Genomic DNA, 18,136 nt, shown 5'->3' with positions numbered 1-18,136 from the left:
CTTCTGGAACGAAGAAGCTTCAAGATCAAGCGGCGTTGGTTCGACTCTCGATGTGTGCGCTTGAGCAACGCACGTTATGGTTTGCTCTCCATTCAGCGGCATGTAATGGATGAAATAATTCCCTGGCAACAAGACTTTAACAATCGGAAACTTCACTCTGTCAACCTCGGTGACCGGGCGTCAGTGATTCAAAGCTTCTACAAGTATGCGAAACTGCCAGAATTAAGCTCTGCAAGAAGCTTTCCCAGTCCGAGGATAAAGATTCAATAAATCAATTGATGAGTAATGTCATTACTGCTATTGTGTTCTCAAGTCCTTAATATGTTTGGATTGATATTTTTTCACTAATCAAATAAATATTAGGAAAATTGCAGATCCGCAGTAATTTATACATATTTTCCTACAGACCAACATCGTTTCGGGATCCATTACGCCAAGGTTTTTTTTTTGGATGAAACTACAGTATGTGAAAATAATCAGTAGGTATGCAGGAGCTAACCATGTCAAATGGAAGCAAATTTATTCCAAAATAAACGTGCAATTGAAAGATTTGTTGTATCCACGAATTTCCCCAATTGCGCACTTACGCATTAGGGATTTTTCCCCTTCCACAAAAACCCTGACTCCCAATTCATGATCTTCTTCCGTATTCCAGAAGTTAATGGAGTTTTCGCCTCAAATAAGTTGTTTTGTTAGGTAGACGCAAGTAGCTAGAAGTGGATTACCACCAAAAAAATATATCTTCAAAATCTGGGGGGTTTTTTCGGTCATTGACCGATTTTTTAACAAAATGTCCAAAAAAAATATAGTCAATTCGGTCAAAATGTCCGAAAAAAGGGCAAACCTGCCTCAACGTCTGGCCAGTGCACATCCGTGCTCGCCGAATCAAAGCTTACTCTTCTCCAGTGAGTATGTATTACATTCCTACCTATATTTTTTGTTTCTATTGATTAATCGAGCCTCTGCTCCACATTTTTATTTGAATTTTGTCTGCCACGAGAGCCAAATTACTCTTAAATAGTTGACTCTCTTCCTCGTGGTAGACCCCAATTTTATCCGCTCTGCCTACTGGCAGACCGGGTATAAGAGTCAAGTACCTGCGCCGAGGTCGCGTGAAGGAGACGTGGACGCCGCCCGGCGATCAATTACTGCCGGTTCCAGCATCCACACGCGACGGGTCACCCGGCCCGTCGCAGGCCATCTTTCTGGGCTATGCAGAAAGAGCCTGTCTCCCTGGCCCGCTCCGCCATTCTAAATTTGCGGATGGGTCATGTAACGTTTTCGATCCACACTCTCCCTCCACAGGTACCTCGACTCTCCAGCCTGGCCCCCGCGACCTAAGCTGGTGGACTTACCCCTCCGGGTGCATCGTCACCCCTAAATCACGCCGCTCCCCGCCGCCGAGAGGTGTAGCAGGCCGGTTTTCGAAAAGTCTTCGACCTGGCTATGTTTGTTTGTGCTCTCTCGCCGTGTCAATCCTTTGTACCCGTGCGCTGTTGATGCGAATAAAACAGTTTCACACCGGTGTGCACTGTCTGCAGTTATTGACGCTCTTGGTTTACGCCGATTGAGCACTTTACTAGGGGCACCTTGCTATGCATTGCGCAAAGCTCACTGCTTGCAGTTTGAGCACTTTGGCAAGGTTGGCAGTAGTACTATTTTTGGTGCTTACGTACCACAAATAGGAAAATGTCACATGGCCATTCCAGAGGTAAATACCTTCATGGCCATTCCAGTGTAAACACTGCACTGACGAGACCGGAAGGTCGAAACGGTGTGCACTGTCTGCAGTTAGTCAATTGACTATATATGACCAAAAATGACCGAAATAAATAAAAAATGACCAAATGTTTTCAAGTCATTTCAGACAAATGACCGAAAAGTCTCAGCGAAAAAAAAAAAACCCAGTTCAGAATTAAAGAGTGGGTGATGAAAAATATTTTGTGTTTCAGAAAAAAAATTCGTGCTTAGGGGAATGACTTATATATATATACTAATTCAGCAAAAAAAAATTATAAAAAGGCTGTATATATAATATGAATTTTTAGTAAAACATTAAACTGCTAAGAAACTATGAATATATATAATATTAAATATTTTCTCAGACAATAAATTTTTCAAGACACGCTATACTACATATTGGCTGGTGACTCCAAAATCATTCAACTTTGCAAAAGCTATACTAAGTGCTGTTTTGAAGAGTTGTCCATAAAATAAAATGTCCATAAAATGTTTAATGCTCATTAGGCCTGAGAAGTGAACCATTGTTGTTTGATCTTGTTTCTAAGCATTTATTCACTTGGTTATCTAGGCACATACCACTCCATACATGAGCCAGAAACTGTACCAGGATATCTATTTGAGTCCTTATCTAGTTCCATGGTACCACTGTATTATTTTCATTTTTTTTCAAATCGCCAAAAAACACAACACTTAACATTTAAACAAGTGGGCGCCGAAATTGTGGTGGTAGTCCTCTTCCAGCTGGGCAGTACAGGGACAGTAGGGAGGGTGCAACCTAATTCGTACCATGAACAATTTGTACCGTCAGTTCGTACCTTGAAAAGATCAAGAGAAAAAATTAAAAAAAGACGAAGTCGCTGATCGCAGTTTCCGCAAACATTTTAAAAGGGTTAGGGTATCGGGGGTGCAACCTAGTTCGTACCCTGAACAGTTTGCACCCTCAGTTCGTACCATGAAAAGATCGAAAGAAAAAATTAAGAAAAGCCGAAGTCTCTGATCGCAGTTTAACAGCACAAAGCCGAACTCGCTGATCAGAGTTTCCGCAAACAAACTCGAGGGTTAGGGTTAGCAGAAATTGCAAAAAAATGAAATTGCGGAAAAATGTTTGCGGAAACTGCAATCAGCGAGGGTTAGGGTTAGAGCATAGATTACTCTTTGGTTAGGGTAAAGGTTACCGGAACCTGCAGTTAGCAAAAACTGCAAAGCTGCGGAAAAATGTTTGCGGAAAAATGTTTGCGGAAACTGCGATCAGTGAGGATTAGAGCATAGATTACTCTATGGTTAGGGTAAAGGTTAGCTGAAACTGCGAAAAAATGTTTGCAAAAACTGCGATCAGCGAGGGTTAGGGTTAGAGAGCATAGATTACTTGATTGTGAGAGTTAGGGTAAGCGGAAACTGCGGTTAGCAGAAATTGCGGAAAAATGTTTGCGGAAACTGCGATCACAGAGGGTAAGAACATAGATTACTCTAATACTCTATGGTTAGAGTTAGGGTAAAGGTTAGCGGAAACTGCAGAAAATTGTTTGCGGAAACTGCGGTCAGCGAGGGTTAGAGCATACGGTAGATTACTCTATGGTTAGAGACTTAGAGTTAGGGTAAGGGTTAGCGGAAACTACAGAAAAATGTTTGCGGAAACTGCGATCAGGGAAGGTTAGGGTTAGAGCATAGATTAGTCTATGGTTAGGGTTAGCGGAAACTGCGGAAAAATTTTGCAGAAACTGCGATGAGCGAGGGTTAGCGTTAGGGTTACGGTTAGCGGAAACTGCGATCAGCGACTTTGGCTTTGTGCTATCTTTCTCTCAATCTTTTCAGAGGGAAAATTTTTAAATGTTTGCGGAAACTGCGATCAGGGACTTCCGCTTTTTTTAATTTTTTCTCTCAATCTTTTCAGAGTACGAACTGAGGGTACGAACTGTTCAGGGTACAAACTAGGTTGCATCCGGGTATCGGAGTATCGCTATCCGCAATCAAACAAACTGAAAAGATCGAGTGAAAAAAATAGAACATTGCTGATTGCAATTTCCGTTTTTCAGCAGTTTCTGCAAACATTTTAAAAGGGTTAAGGCAAGCCTTAAAGCAGCCGGCGGCCATGGCCGCTAAGTAGTGCTTGAATGACCGCCGGTGTAACCTTCTCAGTCGGCCAAGTTTGGCCGCCGGTTTCTTCTAGCCAATTATTTAATTTTGCAATAGAATGAGCGTGGATTAACTGTCGAAAATAGGTAGTTTATCAAAGAGTGACACAGAATTAGGTCAGCGCATTATAATCACCATTCACCACTGTTGTATTGTGCGGGAACATTTGCTACTGTATATATGGATTATATCTAGCTGGGATCACCACTTCACCAGCTGTAGTCTGCCCGCGCATTCGGCCAACGCGCATTCATCCATTGTGCGCGAGTAATAGCGCTAATTACCGCGACGCGAAACCGCAAGTCCCAGGTTTGCAATTTTTTTGCATGATTATAGAGCAGTACTAAACGAACATAACTGAACAAAAACAAGACGAATTTTCCGCTTATTAAATGATCTAGAATAAAGTTTTTAAAAAAACTTTCGCTTATTTGCCTGTTTGACTAAGTCTTGTTTGTAATTCCCGACGTTTATTTAAACAAAGTGTTAATCCGAAGTGCTAATTTACAGCCGCTGGCAATATTGTCGTTTTTATGTCGATGCAATGTTGTCGGACATTGAATCGTTGTTAAAAAGAAGAACTAGGTTTGTTGACATCCGAGGGGAAAACACGTGTCTTCATAGTTGAGAAATGTTCCCGCTGTGGGTTAACGATTTCACACCCTCAATGGTGACATCATAACGGTATAAATGGTCAGATTTCTTGAAAGGCGGTATTCGGTAATGCAGTTGAAACAATTTACTGAGCTGCGAGCAGCTGAAACAATTTAGGGTCGTTAGATGGTCCCGCAATACTGGATTGCAATCCCGATAAAGCAGTTATTGCGTGGTACAACGATTCTATTGCAGGATATCGCCCAGACTTCAGCAACGCTAAGTGATCATTTTGGTACCCGGTCAATTGGTCGAAAGACATTTGGTCGACAGTCATTTGGTCGACAGACATTTGGTCGACAGGACGTTTGGTCGACAGACAATTGGTCGACAAGACATTTGGTCGACAGGACATTTGGTCGACAGACATTTGGTCGACAGACATTTGGTCGACAGGACATTTGGTCGACAGACATTTGGTCGACAGGACGTTTGGTCGACAGACATTTGGTCGACAGGACATTTGGTCGACAAGACATTTGGTCGGCAGGACATTTGGTCGACAAGAACGATTCATTTTAGGGTTAACTAAACCTAACCCTAATCCTAACCCTAACCCTAACATTAACCCTAACCTAACCCTAACTCTAACCCAAATGTCCTGTCGACCAAATGTCTTGTCGACCAAATGTCTGTCGACCAAATGTCTTGTCGACCAAATGTCTGTCGACCAAATGTCTTGTCGACCAAATGTCTTGTCGACCAAATGTCCTGTCGACCAAATGTCTGTCGACCAATTGTCTGTCGACCAAACGTCCTGTCGACCAAATGTCTGTCGACCAATTGACTGTCGACCAAATGTCTTTCGACCAATCGACCGGCCACCATCATTTTAGCATTATTGCAAGTTTAGTTCTATTTACATGTGCTATCGATATTTGTATTTTGGCCTCCAAGCGCGCAGATTTGGCCACCGAGAAGGAGCTCCCGGTAGGCCACGATGGCTGCAAGGAAAAAAAATATGAGTTTTAAGGCCTGTTAGGGTTAGTTAGGGTATCGTAATATAGTGTTGGGCGATATATCGAATTTTCGATACGATACAATATCTTTTCAATATCGATATTTATTTCAATATCGTTCGATATTTTGACTATTACAGCCCTAACTCGTAACTGCAAACTCATACAAAAACGTTGCCAAGGCCAAACGGCAAAAGTTGAAATTGCCTCGGCAATTGCTGTGAACGTTTATTACGAAAAAAAACTGTACCAAAACATGTAAAACGAGAAGCGAAAAATATACTAGAGTAGTCTATCACGACCGCACTGTTGGATTTGTTGTGATGTAATAATACCAAAAGTAGCGATAAAGCGAACAACGCGATACGCACGCTGTTACGGTGATTCACGTTGAATAAAAGTAAGTTAATTTTGGGTTGATTCAACGATCGAGTCAACACAAATCGATTTAATTTTCCCGGCGGCTTATATTGGTTATATTGCGTAACAACAATGCCCAATAAGAAATTTACGTTTGTTTTACATTAATTCGACATCTAGCGACGTTGAATTATCATAAAATAACGTTAATTGCTCAACCAAGTACCGGTAACAAATTAATAGCTCCCTGCGAGAAGATTGCCTCGATTTACGTATGCACTAACACTGTTTTGTTTTTTTTCGGTCATTTATCGGTCATTGACCGATTATTTAGCAAAATGTCCGAAAAAAATAGTCAATTCGGTCAAAATGTCCGAAAAAAAGTTTGGTTGAAGTTTCGCTGATGAACGTTGAAGAAACGTTTGTCTGTTCCAACTTTTCTCAGATAAAACACGACAACGTTTCTCAGCGAAACTTAATGTTGTAGCTAGTCAAGAAGTGCAAATTTTGGTTTGTATCAGCTACTTGAAAGGAGCGTCCACGTTTTGCTGCTTTCGTTCTTTGATACCCATCCACACTAAGGCGATGTGAAATTTGAATGGACAAAATCGAATTATCACACAGGGTGACTACTGTTGTGTAGAGTCTTTTTGTGAAGTTTTATGCAATAAAATCCTGTATCCGTAAACATGTAAGCGTTTTAAGGTTAGTATTTTCTAATTCTTGCAAGGTGATTCCACAAAAAATACTATCACAACGCATCAATCCACGTGATCCAGATAGCGCGCTCTGAATGGCTAGTTAGGGAAAACGCGTTGTGTGCCGCACACATGCGCGCGCGAGCGATTGCTGAATGCTGTCTGCTGCTGAGAGATTTATAGCTTGAGATGCTGAATTGCTGATTATTATTGAAGATAAGGCTGCAAAATTCAGATAAGAAGTTGTGTTCAGGCAAAATGTTTGCTATGATTTTATGCTTGGTTGTTAAATAATCATTCAAGCTTCGGTTCAAAGTTAGTTTAGGCTAGGTTTTCCAGATTGTGTAAAGTAGGCCTAAGAGGCAGTGTCTGTAATTATCAGGTCTTCTGGAATAAGAACTGCTTATTCAGGTGAAGTTGCTGTTTGTGGTCCTGCATTTTTTATATGTAGCTTTGAGAATGACACTAATAAAGTTCGTATTATTACGGAAGGCTCAGACAACTAAGTTTTCAGCACTTAAATTCTTAGTTCTGTGTACTGTAAGTGGGCTATGTTTATTTTTCAAAAAATACATTAATCTCTTCACATATTATTTTTAGTTCATAAAACTGAACTTGTTGTGGGTAGCATTGTTAACTGTTAAATCATGCCTAAAAGTTCTAAACAGAGAGTAAGAAGCATGGAAAGCTCTTCTGTCACTGGACCCTCCAAGGAGCTTCCCACTGCTGATTTACCAACACTACGATATGTTCTTGCATTCTGTACTTTGTTAAAGGTGATACTCAAGTACTTTATTACTGCAACTTTTTCTCTGACCGGTTTTAATTAAGCTTGGTAGTGACATAAAACATAGACCAACTCGTATATCTTCGTATGGATGAAGGGTAGTTGTTAAAAATACTAACATATAGCTTGCATTAATGAACAGTACACGTAGGCTACAATAACCAACTAGCAGACACTTTTCAAAACCTTAATGTGTTGAAATAATTAATTGCACGTTTGCAGAGACAGAGCACTCATAAGGAATTAATTTTTCAGGAAGTTGGAAAAAAGCTAACTATTCTCTTTTCAAATGAAGACCGCATTCCTAAAACAATTGAGGTTTCTCCTCTTCCAACGTCGTTATACCAAATTGGGCCTCTTGACAAAAGGACAACGAAAACACTTCAAAAGAGAGTTAACAAAAGGTAAGTTCTTACATAAGGTATCTTTTCAAACTTTTTTGTCTAGTAATTTTCTATGAAATGTAAGGCTTTTATATATATTCTTTGATAATAGGGTCAATGGGTCATGCATAGACATGTCCCATGTTGTGTACTGGGGTTGGTCAGTTGTTGTCATTGACATGGCTCTTCTAACAACATTTGTTGAATGGAGCCATATGAGAAGGAGAATGGATTACTGCCAATTCTACAACCCCACTTCACCATTGCAGATGTAGTGCAACCAACTCTAGATAGTAGGTGCTTTAAGGATTTTTCGCTTTCCTAAAGCATTTCCTCGTGGGAAAGTGATTCAGATGTTCTGATTTCTATGTCTGTAAAGGCAGGCAGCTTGTGCTTTCACTAAAGCTAGTCGTGCTATGGCGAGAAGATTTTTCTTGACTATTACTGATTTTTACTGCCATTTGTCCGAAAGAGTATTATTTGTTATGTTTGGCATATATTGTTTTCGTTGTGATAGTCAGAAATAAAAACAAACTGAACTGATTTACATGGATTATTTTGTGTTCTTTACATTTATCATTCACACAAAAAACTTGTTTTTCAAGAGCCTCAAACAACAGCGAGAAGATAATTTCGCTGCAGCAAAGCAGTCACAAGTGATAGAGGAAGAGAACTGGAAAAAAACAGCAGTTTTCTGCAGCAATTCATAAAGAAATTGACTCTCCTTTCGAACCAGCTGCACCTGGCACATCTGAATGTGACAATGCCCTGGTATCCAGTGATGATCCTGCTCTGCGATCTTTTTCTGTGAACATGTTAGAAAATATTCGCAAAGGCAGTAACTCTTGATTCTGATTCTGTCCGCACTTTTACCCAACCAAAATAAATTTGGATGCCAACTCACTGTTCTCTTTGATTGGGACCATGTCACGCTTACTGAGTCTATCCTTACTTCACACTTGACCATAGATGAACTATTACTAAAGGGTTTGATAAACACAAAGTTTGAATGCCCTCATTTTCCTGCCCATACTCAGGCTGTGCAGCGTATCATTTGGGAAGTCACTAACGACTGTGGAAGTGTTGCTGGCCATTAACGACAGTATGGTTTCATTCGGGCGAGAATTGTTTCGCGTAGGGTCTTGCCGAAAGCAGACACGAAATCTGACTTTCTTTCATTGGCTGCAGTACAATGTTTTGATATTTACCATTGTTTCTTGTTCATTGTCTTTATTCTTCATTCGTTTGTGGCGTTTGTGCACGTTTTACAAGCACATATAAAGTTGGTTGGTTGATGTGTAAGCTACTATTGGAGAGTTACAGTTACTATATCTGTCAAAAAACAAATGTAAATCGGCGAAAACAATCGAATATTAATGCAGTGCGTTGTGTGATTATGTAATACATATTACTACAACAAAACCAAAGTGTCATCTTATGCACAGTGCGTTCCTACTCTTGCCACAGAAGTGAAAAAGGCTTTAATATCATCAGTTTTTGCTGACCAAGCAAAAATAGGGTTGCCAGGTGATTGTTTAATATGTTACCGTACACCGCCAGCCTTTACCTAAAAGGGCAACTAGCAGTCGCATCATATGTAATTGTTGTTGTGGTTGTTAAAGTTGGAAATTTTTACAATTTAAAAAAGATAAACAAAGTTTTTTCTTCAAAAAATTTGTACCTGGCAACTCTGTGCTTGCAACAAATGCCAAAGACAAAATCGACTACATGTTTAAGGTTACTGAATATTTTTGCGTGAAATTTTACAGAAATACTCTACATAGCAATAGTCACCCTGTGTGATAATTCAATTTTTGATTTTTTTAAATTTTGTGATTTTCACATCGCCTTAATCCACACGCCTCTTTCGCAGAGCTCCATCAGGGTGTTGACTAAGGAGCAAATCTATGGCTGTGGCATAACGACCGGGAGGAATGTCTAACCCTAACCTTACAAGCGCTCATTTGGCCTCGGCATTTTCATTGCCGACGCTAATGCGCCATTCATGCATCTGCGTCGACAATCACCTCGGCAATTGCCGGCACTAATTTCGAAGACTGAGAAACTCTTTTCTTAATTAGAACAAAAATATCGAAAAGTATCGAAATATCGAGTATTTTTTCAAATATCGTATCGTTTTATTTTTTTCAGTATCGCCCAACACTATCGTAATATTGGTTAGGTATCAGTATCTGCAAACAAACAAACTGAAAAAATGGGTAACACTAAAAGGCGGAAATGCGGAAGGCGGAAATAAGCCGGGCGTGAAATGGCGTATTGTCCGCAGAAGTAGCGATTTAATGCCGATGTAGAAAACGCGGAAGTACGATCTTGGCGTCTATATTGTTTAACATAGTGATAACTTCATCATGAAAGAATGAAATGTTGCAACATGGAAAAAGGCGGAAATGCGATTTTTAACAACAACTCACCACCGAGCCTACTTTTATGTTGAAATATCATTGAAAGATATTGTTTAGAAGCAATTGTGAGGTCATTAAATACTTTGACTGTTTTAACTCCACAGTTATTGGAGTAAATTTCGAAATTTAATGGAATTTATTGAAATAGGAAAAAGGCGGAAATCCGATTTTTAGCCACAACTCAATACCGAACATTTTCTTATGTTGAAATATCATTGAAAGATATTATTTAGAAGCAATCGTGAGATCATTAAATACTATGATTGTTTTAATTCTAAAGTTATTTCGACTTATTTCCACGCTTCCGCATTTCCGCCTTTTAGTATTGCCCTGAAAAAATTGAGAGAAAAAATAGAACATCGCTGATCGCAGTTTCCGTTTTTCCACAGTTTCCGCAAACATGTTTAAATTTCCGATAATGATCATAAGAGTTTACCGAAGTCGCTGATCGTAATTTCCGCAAACATTTTAAAGGGGTTATGGTATTTCCGCAAACAAACAAACAGAAAAGATCGAGAGAAAACACAGAACAAAGCCAAAGTCGTTGATCGCAGTTTCCGTTTTTCCGCAGTTTTTGCAAACATTTTAAATTTTCCGGTAATGATCCTAAGAGTTTGCCGAAGTCGCTGATTGCAGTTTCCGCAAACATTTTAAAAGGGATAGGGTTTAGGGTTAGGATTGATTGCAGTTTCCGCTAACATTTTAAAAGGGATGGGGTTAGGGTTGATCGTAGTTTCTGCAAACATTTTAAAAGTTCTGGTAATGATCCTAAGAGTTTTTGTTTCTTTGCGGAAAATTTTAAAATGTTTGCGAAAACTGCAATCAGCGACTTCGTCTTTTTTTAATTTTTTCTCTCGATCTTTTTAAGGTACAAACTGACGGTACGAATTATTCATGGTACGAATTAGGTTGCATCCCAGTAGGGGCAGTTAGCATAGCTTCAGCTAATGTCTCTTAGCCTACTCTATATTGATTATACCGGTACTTGAAACCTGGGGGGTTTTTTTCGCTGAGACTTTTCGGTCATTTGTCCGAAATGACTTGAAAAAATTCGATCATTTTTTACTTATTTCGGTCATTTTTTCTGGTGAAAATATTTCCTTTCAAGTAGCTGATACAAACCAAAAAATTTTCAGAGTTTTGACCGAATTGATTTCGGACATTTTGCTAAAAAATCGGTCAATAACCGATAAATGACCGAAAAAACAAACCAGCTTGAAACTTACCACCCATCCAACAGAAGCTAAAAGTTCTTTATTTTATTGACCATTTAACAATCTTTTGTTGATAAACTGAGCTGTACCGTATTGGTCCCATTTTCTTTTTAGATTTTACACACACTTTTTTCCATTTTTCCTTCAGTAAACCAATCCAGCAGTTTCCTCTTTGCCTGGGTTGTGGTCTGCCTGACACCACCAGTCCACCACCGTCATTCAGGCAGAATAATTTCTCCGCTTTCCGCCTAAAAAAGTCATCCGTGAATAAGTGCGAGGTATACAATGCGACCCGAGGTACTTTCGACAAATCTCAAATAAAACTATAATCCGCAACATATGCCACTTAAATTTTACATGCATCGGATTCAGTATTGAATTACCTTTCCAGAGGTGTGCACCAATAGGTGGGCATTTGGTAGGAACTCCCAGCAGAACGGTTCAAAGATTGAGGATATATTTACGATAGACATTAAAATAATACGATTTTTGCATAATTGACACCTCTCCAATAAAGCTCAAATAAAACTATAATCCGCAACATATGCCACTTAAATTTTACATGCATCGGATTCAGTATTGAATTACCTTTCCAGGGGTGTGCACCAATAGGTGGGCATTTGGTAGGAACTCCCAGCAGAACGGTTCAAAGATTGAGGATATATTTACGATAGACATTAAAATAGTACTGCTAATTTGCATTCATCAAATGCTGGCATTTGCACAACAATCTAACCTCTTAGTGTAATTTATTAAGTTAAGAATCGATTTCGCTATAGTAATAGCATCTTCAGCTTATTCAAATAGAAAATAATAAAATAACACGATTTTTGCATAACTGACACCTCTCCAATAAACCTCAAATAAAACTATAATCCGCAACATATATGCCACTTAAATTTTACATGCATCGGATTCAGTATTGAATTACCTTTCCAGGGGTGTGCACCAATAGGTGGGCATTTGGTAGGAACTCCCAGCAGAACGGTTCAAAGATTGAGGACATATTTATGATAGACATTAAAATAATACGATTTTTGCATAATTGACACCTCTCCAATAAAGCTCAAATAAAACTATAATTCGCAACATATGCCACTTAAATTTTACATGCATCGGATTCAGTATTGAATTCCCTTTCCAGGGGTGTGCACCAATAAGTGGGCATTTGGTAGGAACTCCCAGCAGAACGGTTCAAAGATGGAGGATATATTGACGATAATCAAGAGAATAATGCAATTTTGCATAATTGACACCTCTCTAATAAAGCTCAAATAAAACTATAATTCGCAACATATGCCACTTAAATTTTACATGCATCGGATTCAGTATTGAATTACCTTTCCAGGGGTGTGCACCAGTAGGTGGGCATTTCGTAGAAACTCTCAGCAGAATGGTTCAAAGATGGAGGATATATTGACGATAATCAAGAGAATAATGCAATTTTGCATAATTGACACCTCTCTAATAAAGCTCAAATAAAACTATAATCCGCAACATATGCCACTTAAATTTTACATGCATCGGATTCAGTATTGAATTACCTTTCCAGGGGTGTGCACCAATAGGTGGGCATTTGGTAGTAACTCCCAGCAGAACGGTTCAAAGATTGAGGATATATTTACGATAGACATTAAAATAATACGATTTTTGCATAATTGACACCTCTCCAATAAACCTCAATTAAAATTATAATCCGCAACATATATGCCACTTAAATTTTACATGCATCGGATTCAGTATTGAATTACCTTTCCAGGGGTGTGCACCAATAGGTGGGCATTTAATAGGAACTCTCAGCAGAATGGTTCAAAGATGGAGGATATATTGACGATAATCAAGAGAATAATGCAATTTTTGCATAATTGACACCTCTGTAATAAAGCTCAAATAAAACTATAATCCGCAACATATGCGGATGAGAGGTGTCAATCATGCAAAAATCGTATTATTTTAATGTCTATCGTAAATATATCCTCAATCTTTGAACCGTTCTGCTGGGAGATCCAACCAAATGCCCATCTATTGGTGCACACCCCTGGAAAGGTAATTTAATACTGAATCCGATGCATGTAAAATTAAAGTGGCATATGTTGCGGATTATAGTTTTATTTGAGCTTTATTAGAGAGGTGTCAACTATGCAAAATTGCATTATTCTCTTGATTATCTTCAATATATCCTCCATCTTTGAACCATTCTGCTGAGAGTTCCTACGAAATGCCCACCTACTGGGGCACACCTCTGGAAAGGTAATTCAATACTGAATCCGATGCATGTAAAATTTAAGTGGCATATGTTGCGGATTATAGTTTTATTTGAGGTTTATTGGAGAGGTGTCAATTATGCAAAAATCGTATTATTTTAATGTCTATCGTAAATATATCCTCAATCTTTGAACCGTTCTGCTGGGAGTTCCTACCAAATGCCCACCTATTGGTGTACACCCCTGGAAAGGTAATCCAATACTAAATCCGATGCATGTAAAATTTCAGTGGCATATGTTGCGGATTATAGTTTTATTTGAGCTTTATTAGAGAGGTGTCAATTATGCAAAAATTGCATTATTCTCTTGATTATCGTCAATATAGGCCTATCCTCCATCTTTGAACCGTTCTGCTGGGAGTTCCTACCAAATGCCCACCTATTGGTGCACACCCCTGGAAAGGGACTTCAATACTGAATCCGATGCATGTAAAATTTAAGTGGCATATGTTGCGGATTATAGTTTTATTTGAGATTTGTCGAAAGTACCTCGGGTCGCATTGTATATCTCGCACTTATTCACGGATGACTTTTTTAGGCGGAAAGCGGAGAAATTATTCTGCCAGAATGACGGTGGTCTGACACTGCCAGGGTATTAAGCGAAAAACTTTAACATGGTCGTAGATTTGCCAGAGAAAAATATAAGCGGTAAAGAAAAAAAGTATGGTTTACGAAAACAAGAAAATAAATAGAGAAATTAACATTTAAAAACGTGGTATTTTTATTCTCTCATTTTCGTAAACCACGCTTGTTTTTTTATTTTTTTTTTTCCGTTTACACTTTTGTTTGTTAAATCTATGACCATGTTAAAGCTTTTTGCTTTTTGACAATTACAAAAAACGTGTTGCCACATATATATTTTTAAATGATAAAATGGCTATGTTTTAAAGTTTTTATACAAGCTTCATTTCCGTTCGATTTGTCGTCATAATTCTTGATTTCTCGCAATGGTTAAGTTCTACAAAACATTTTTTTGAGTGTGTAAAAATGCTCAAATGTTTCAAATGTTCAACTATCAAATGTGTAGTTAGGTTTATTGGTTTTGAATCTTTATCTTCGAACTGACAATGCCATTGTTTTTTCCTGGTAGTTTCGCATACTTGTTAGAGGTTTTTGACACAGGGCCGGTTACCGAGATTGGCAGAGTGAAATTTTCCGATTGTTGAAGTGTTGTTGCTGGAGAATTATTCCATTCACTATGTAACGCTGAATGGAGAGCAGTCCTGAAATGCGCTGCTCAAGCCCACACCCAGAGAGTCAAACTTGCGTCGCGTGATCTTGAGCCGGGCGCGTAACTACTGAGCTAACGGGATAGACAAACCACTGAGTTAGACTTATTGCTACGGGGTGGTGACCAGTGGCGTATATTCAGGGTGTTCAAGGTGTGCACTGCACACCCCAAGAAATCCAGAAAAAAAGAAAATTTCCATCGGTTGTCGATGTTTTTTACTTTCCTGATATTTTAACATCTTGCTGCATGCTGATTGCTTTCTTTTCAATTGCAAAACTCGTCCCCTTCTAATTTTAATACTCCTACGTTTGAGGTCATTACCTTTAATTTTTTTCGGTCATTACCTTTAAGCTGGGTGTGCACTGTAGTGATGCAAGCCGCGCCGCGCCGCGCCGCGTACGCGGCCGCTTTTGACTTTTTCGCCGCGTGCCGCGCCGCGCCGCGTGGAAGGTTGAAATGACAAAGCCGCGCCGCGCCGCTTGCCGCGTAAACTTTCAAGAAATTAATTTTTCGTAAACGTAAACTTTCAAGAAATTAAACTTTCGTAAACGTAAACTTTCAACTTTTCAAGAATCAGCTATGAAACTTCAAATTTAAATTGGAAACACGGATCAGTTATTTTTCCCTTCGGAAACCCTAAGATGGAAAGCTATGCAAATGCAAATTGCAAATGGCTTGCAGTTGACAGGGTTTTAGGGCTTGCTTGTCAGGGAAGCTGTACGAATGTTTTTGGTTAGTAGCCTAGCTGATAAGCTCAGTTACCAGGCTATAGGCCTAGCGCAACTACCGCATTATTTACTATATCAGTTAGCCCAGTGAGTTCAGGCTATAAGTTTTTCTCTTGTGTGTGTAGTTCATATAGCCACTGGCATTATAATTGCATTATTGCTTACAAAAAGTGTTCAAAAGTCCTGATACTGGATCCAGGAACATTCTATTTGTCTTAGTTTGTATTATGTCTTAGAACTTAGATGCATTGCTGATAAGAGAATATGATCTGGTTAGCCTGGCCAATTAGTGCACAACTGTATTGGTACTAGGTTACCAGTTATATGCCATGGATGCTTTTTCCTACAATTGACTTTCTAAACAATAACTCGTTAAAATTTTTTTTTTTAATTTTGTAATTTGCGGTGTGCGGTGCGGTGCAGTGTCAAAGTTCCAGATAAATTGCGGTGTGCGGTGCGGTGCGCGGATAGATGAGTCAGTTGCGGTGCGGTGTGCGGATAAAAATTTTGGGTTCGCTGCATCTCTAGTGCACTGACACCTTGGCGAGTGCTATTTAAAATAAACAATTAAGAAAAATGACGTCACAAGGCAGCGAAAACAGCAATGGTTTTAGTTCAGCTAGGGTGTGCCCACATTGGAAAGTTTGGCCTGCGCGGGGGATAAATCCCCCGCGCACTTCAAATTCCAGCCGCGGTTTCAGCCGCGCAATTCATGAAAAATCACAGGCGCAGCCGCGCAATTCACTAAAAATCACAACCTCAGCCGCGCAAAATCTCTCCGGCCAGCCGCGAGACTGTAACTAAATAATGGCAACAATGGTGCTCCATTGCTCGTATAAAATCCGCTTCTTATGTCAATATGACGTCACAAAACGCACGCAACTATTATTGGGAGGGTGAAAAAAAGGAATGTAAAAAGCGGCGGAATGGAGGTGATAAGGCGGAATGAATATGGATTTTTTGACAATTTTTTCACAATAAAAACATTAGACCAACGTCGAGTGACTATTTTTTTTACAATTAAAACATTACACCAACGTCGAGTGTTCGATATAAGGCCTTAGGATAACTTAAAGCTTATCAATTTGCATCAACTCAACTAAAAATTTATTTAATTAAAGTTTAACATCAAAAATATGAAACCTTTGCCACTATGTGCTGTAGCTTTCTCATACTGCTCGGATTTTAGCAATTTTGCCATCGTTGGAAAGCACGATCGTAGGCCTACATCTACCTGAATCAATTGGCTACAAACCCAAAACAAGTAGGCTACTATCTTTATTTTGTGATAACTTAAACTTCACCAACTTGTACCAATTCTCAGCAATTTAATTTTTACAATAAAACTATTATTTCTTTCCAAGCTAAAACAATATGTCTTGCTTTATGCACCAGAAAAGTTTCAAGTTTATGTCTCATCTACAAAACGGGCAATCGTCGTTCAAACTTAATCGCCTGGAGAAGCTTTTTTACAATGCATTGTAAAGGCGAATCGATCATTCATCAGTAGCCTCTAAGCCACCCCTGTTTGATTCAGTAACAAGACTTTACATTGCCTGGTTTTGATCGGAAAGAAGAAAAAGGTTGCTCAGCCTGCTAAACTCTAAGTTATGACAACAGTTTTGGGTCGAATTCTTTCAGGTAAAAATCCTCCTTGGTAATTGCTTAGCGGTTAAGTCCAGCGAACGCAGTTAGTAGCTATGACAATTGGTCAATATCTTGTTGTCCATATTAGGCTACTTATTATTTGTAGACAATATACTATGATATGTCAATAAACACCCTGTTTAAAAGGAGTTTTAATTCCAGTGTTTTGTTGTTTCATCACACTGGTGCCGCGCCGGGACCGAACTACTCTCGTGGCTGAAATTATACTCCACATTGCTCCCGGCACCGAAATCCATTCCGATGAATGGGGCGCATACTCGAATTTATCCAGTGAGTGTTTGTTTATCTTTCAGTTTTATCGCAAACATGCAATAAAGCAACGAATAAAGTCAGTAGGCTTGTGTTAGCCTACTGTCCCTGATAAATAGCCTAACAAGTGACTGCATTTAGTCATCTGATTGCAGCTCTCGACACGTAGGCTACCCACAACTTTGTTAGTGTACCGTATCTGATGGAAAGTATCTGATTTTGAAGAAGATTTTATGACAGCAACCAACAACCAATCAGTAACCCAGCGATTGATACGGGTTTATGGGTATAAACGAATTATGCCAACACAATCATTTACTAGGCTATGCCAGTTTGCAGGTGAATGAAACGTTTTGTAGCCAACCAAAGGTTACTACTGGTCATTGACCGATAATAACATACCGCTCAAGAATTCCATAATTAAAACAGCGCGTTCGGTCAAGATACAAAGCAACCCATCGCGAGACATTGCACATTGATTGTGACATACGCCTTCCCTTAAAATATTGTTGGAAACAATATAACAACACAATCAATACAAAACACATTACAAAACAAATAATTACTCGATAAAACAATTCTCATAAGTTATCTTCAACGACTCATTAGTCCATCGTTGCATGAATTAGCCTACCAAGGACGG

Source organism: Aplidium turbinatum, chromosome 3, assembly GCF_918807975.1.
Source record: "Aplidium turbinatum chromosome 3, kaAplTurb1.1, whole genome shotgun sequence".
Taxonomy (NCBI): Eukaryota; Metazoa; Chordata; class Ascidiacea; order Aplousobranchia; family Polyclinidae; genus Aplidium; species Aplidium turbinatum.
Note: the sequence above shows the minus strand (reverse complement) of the source record.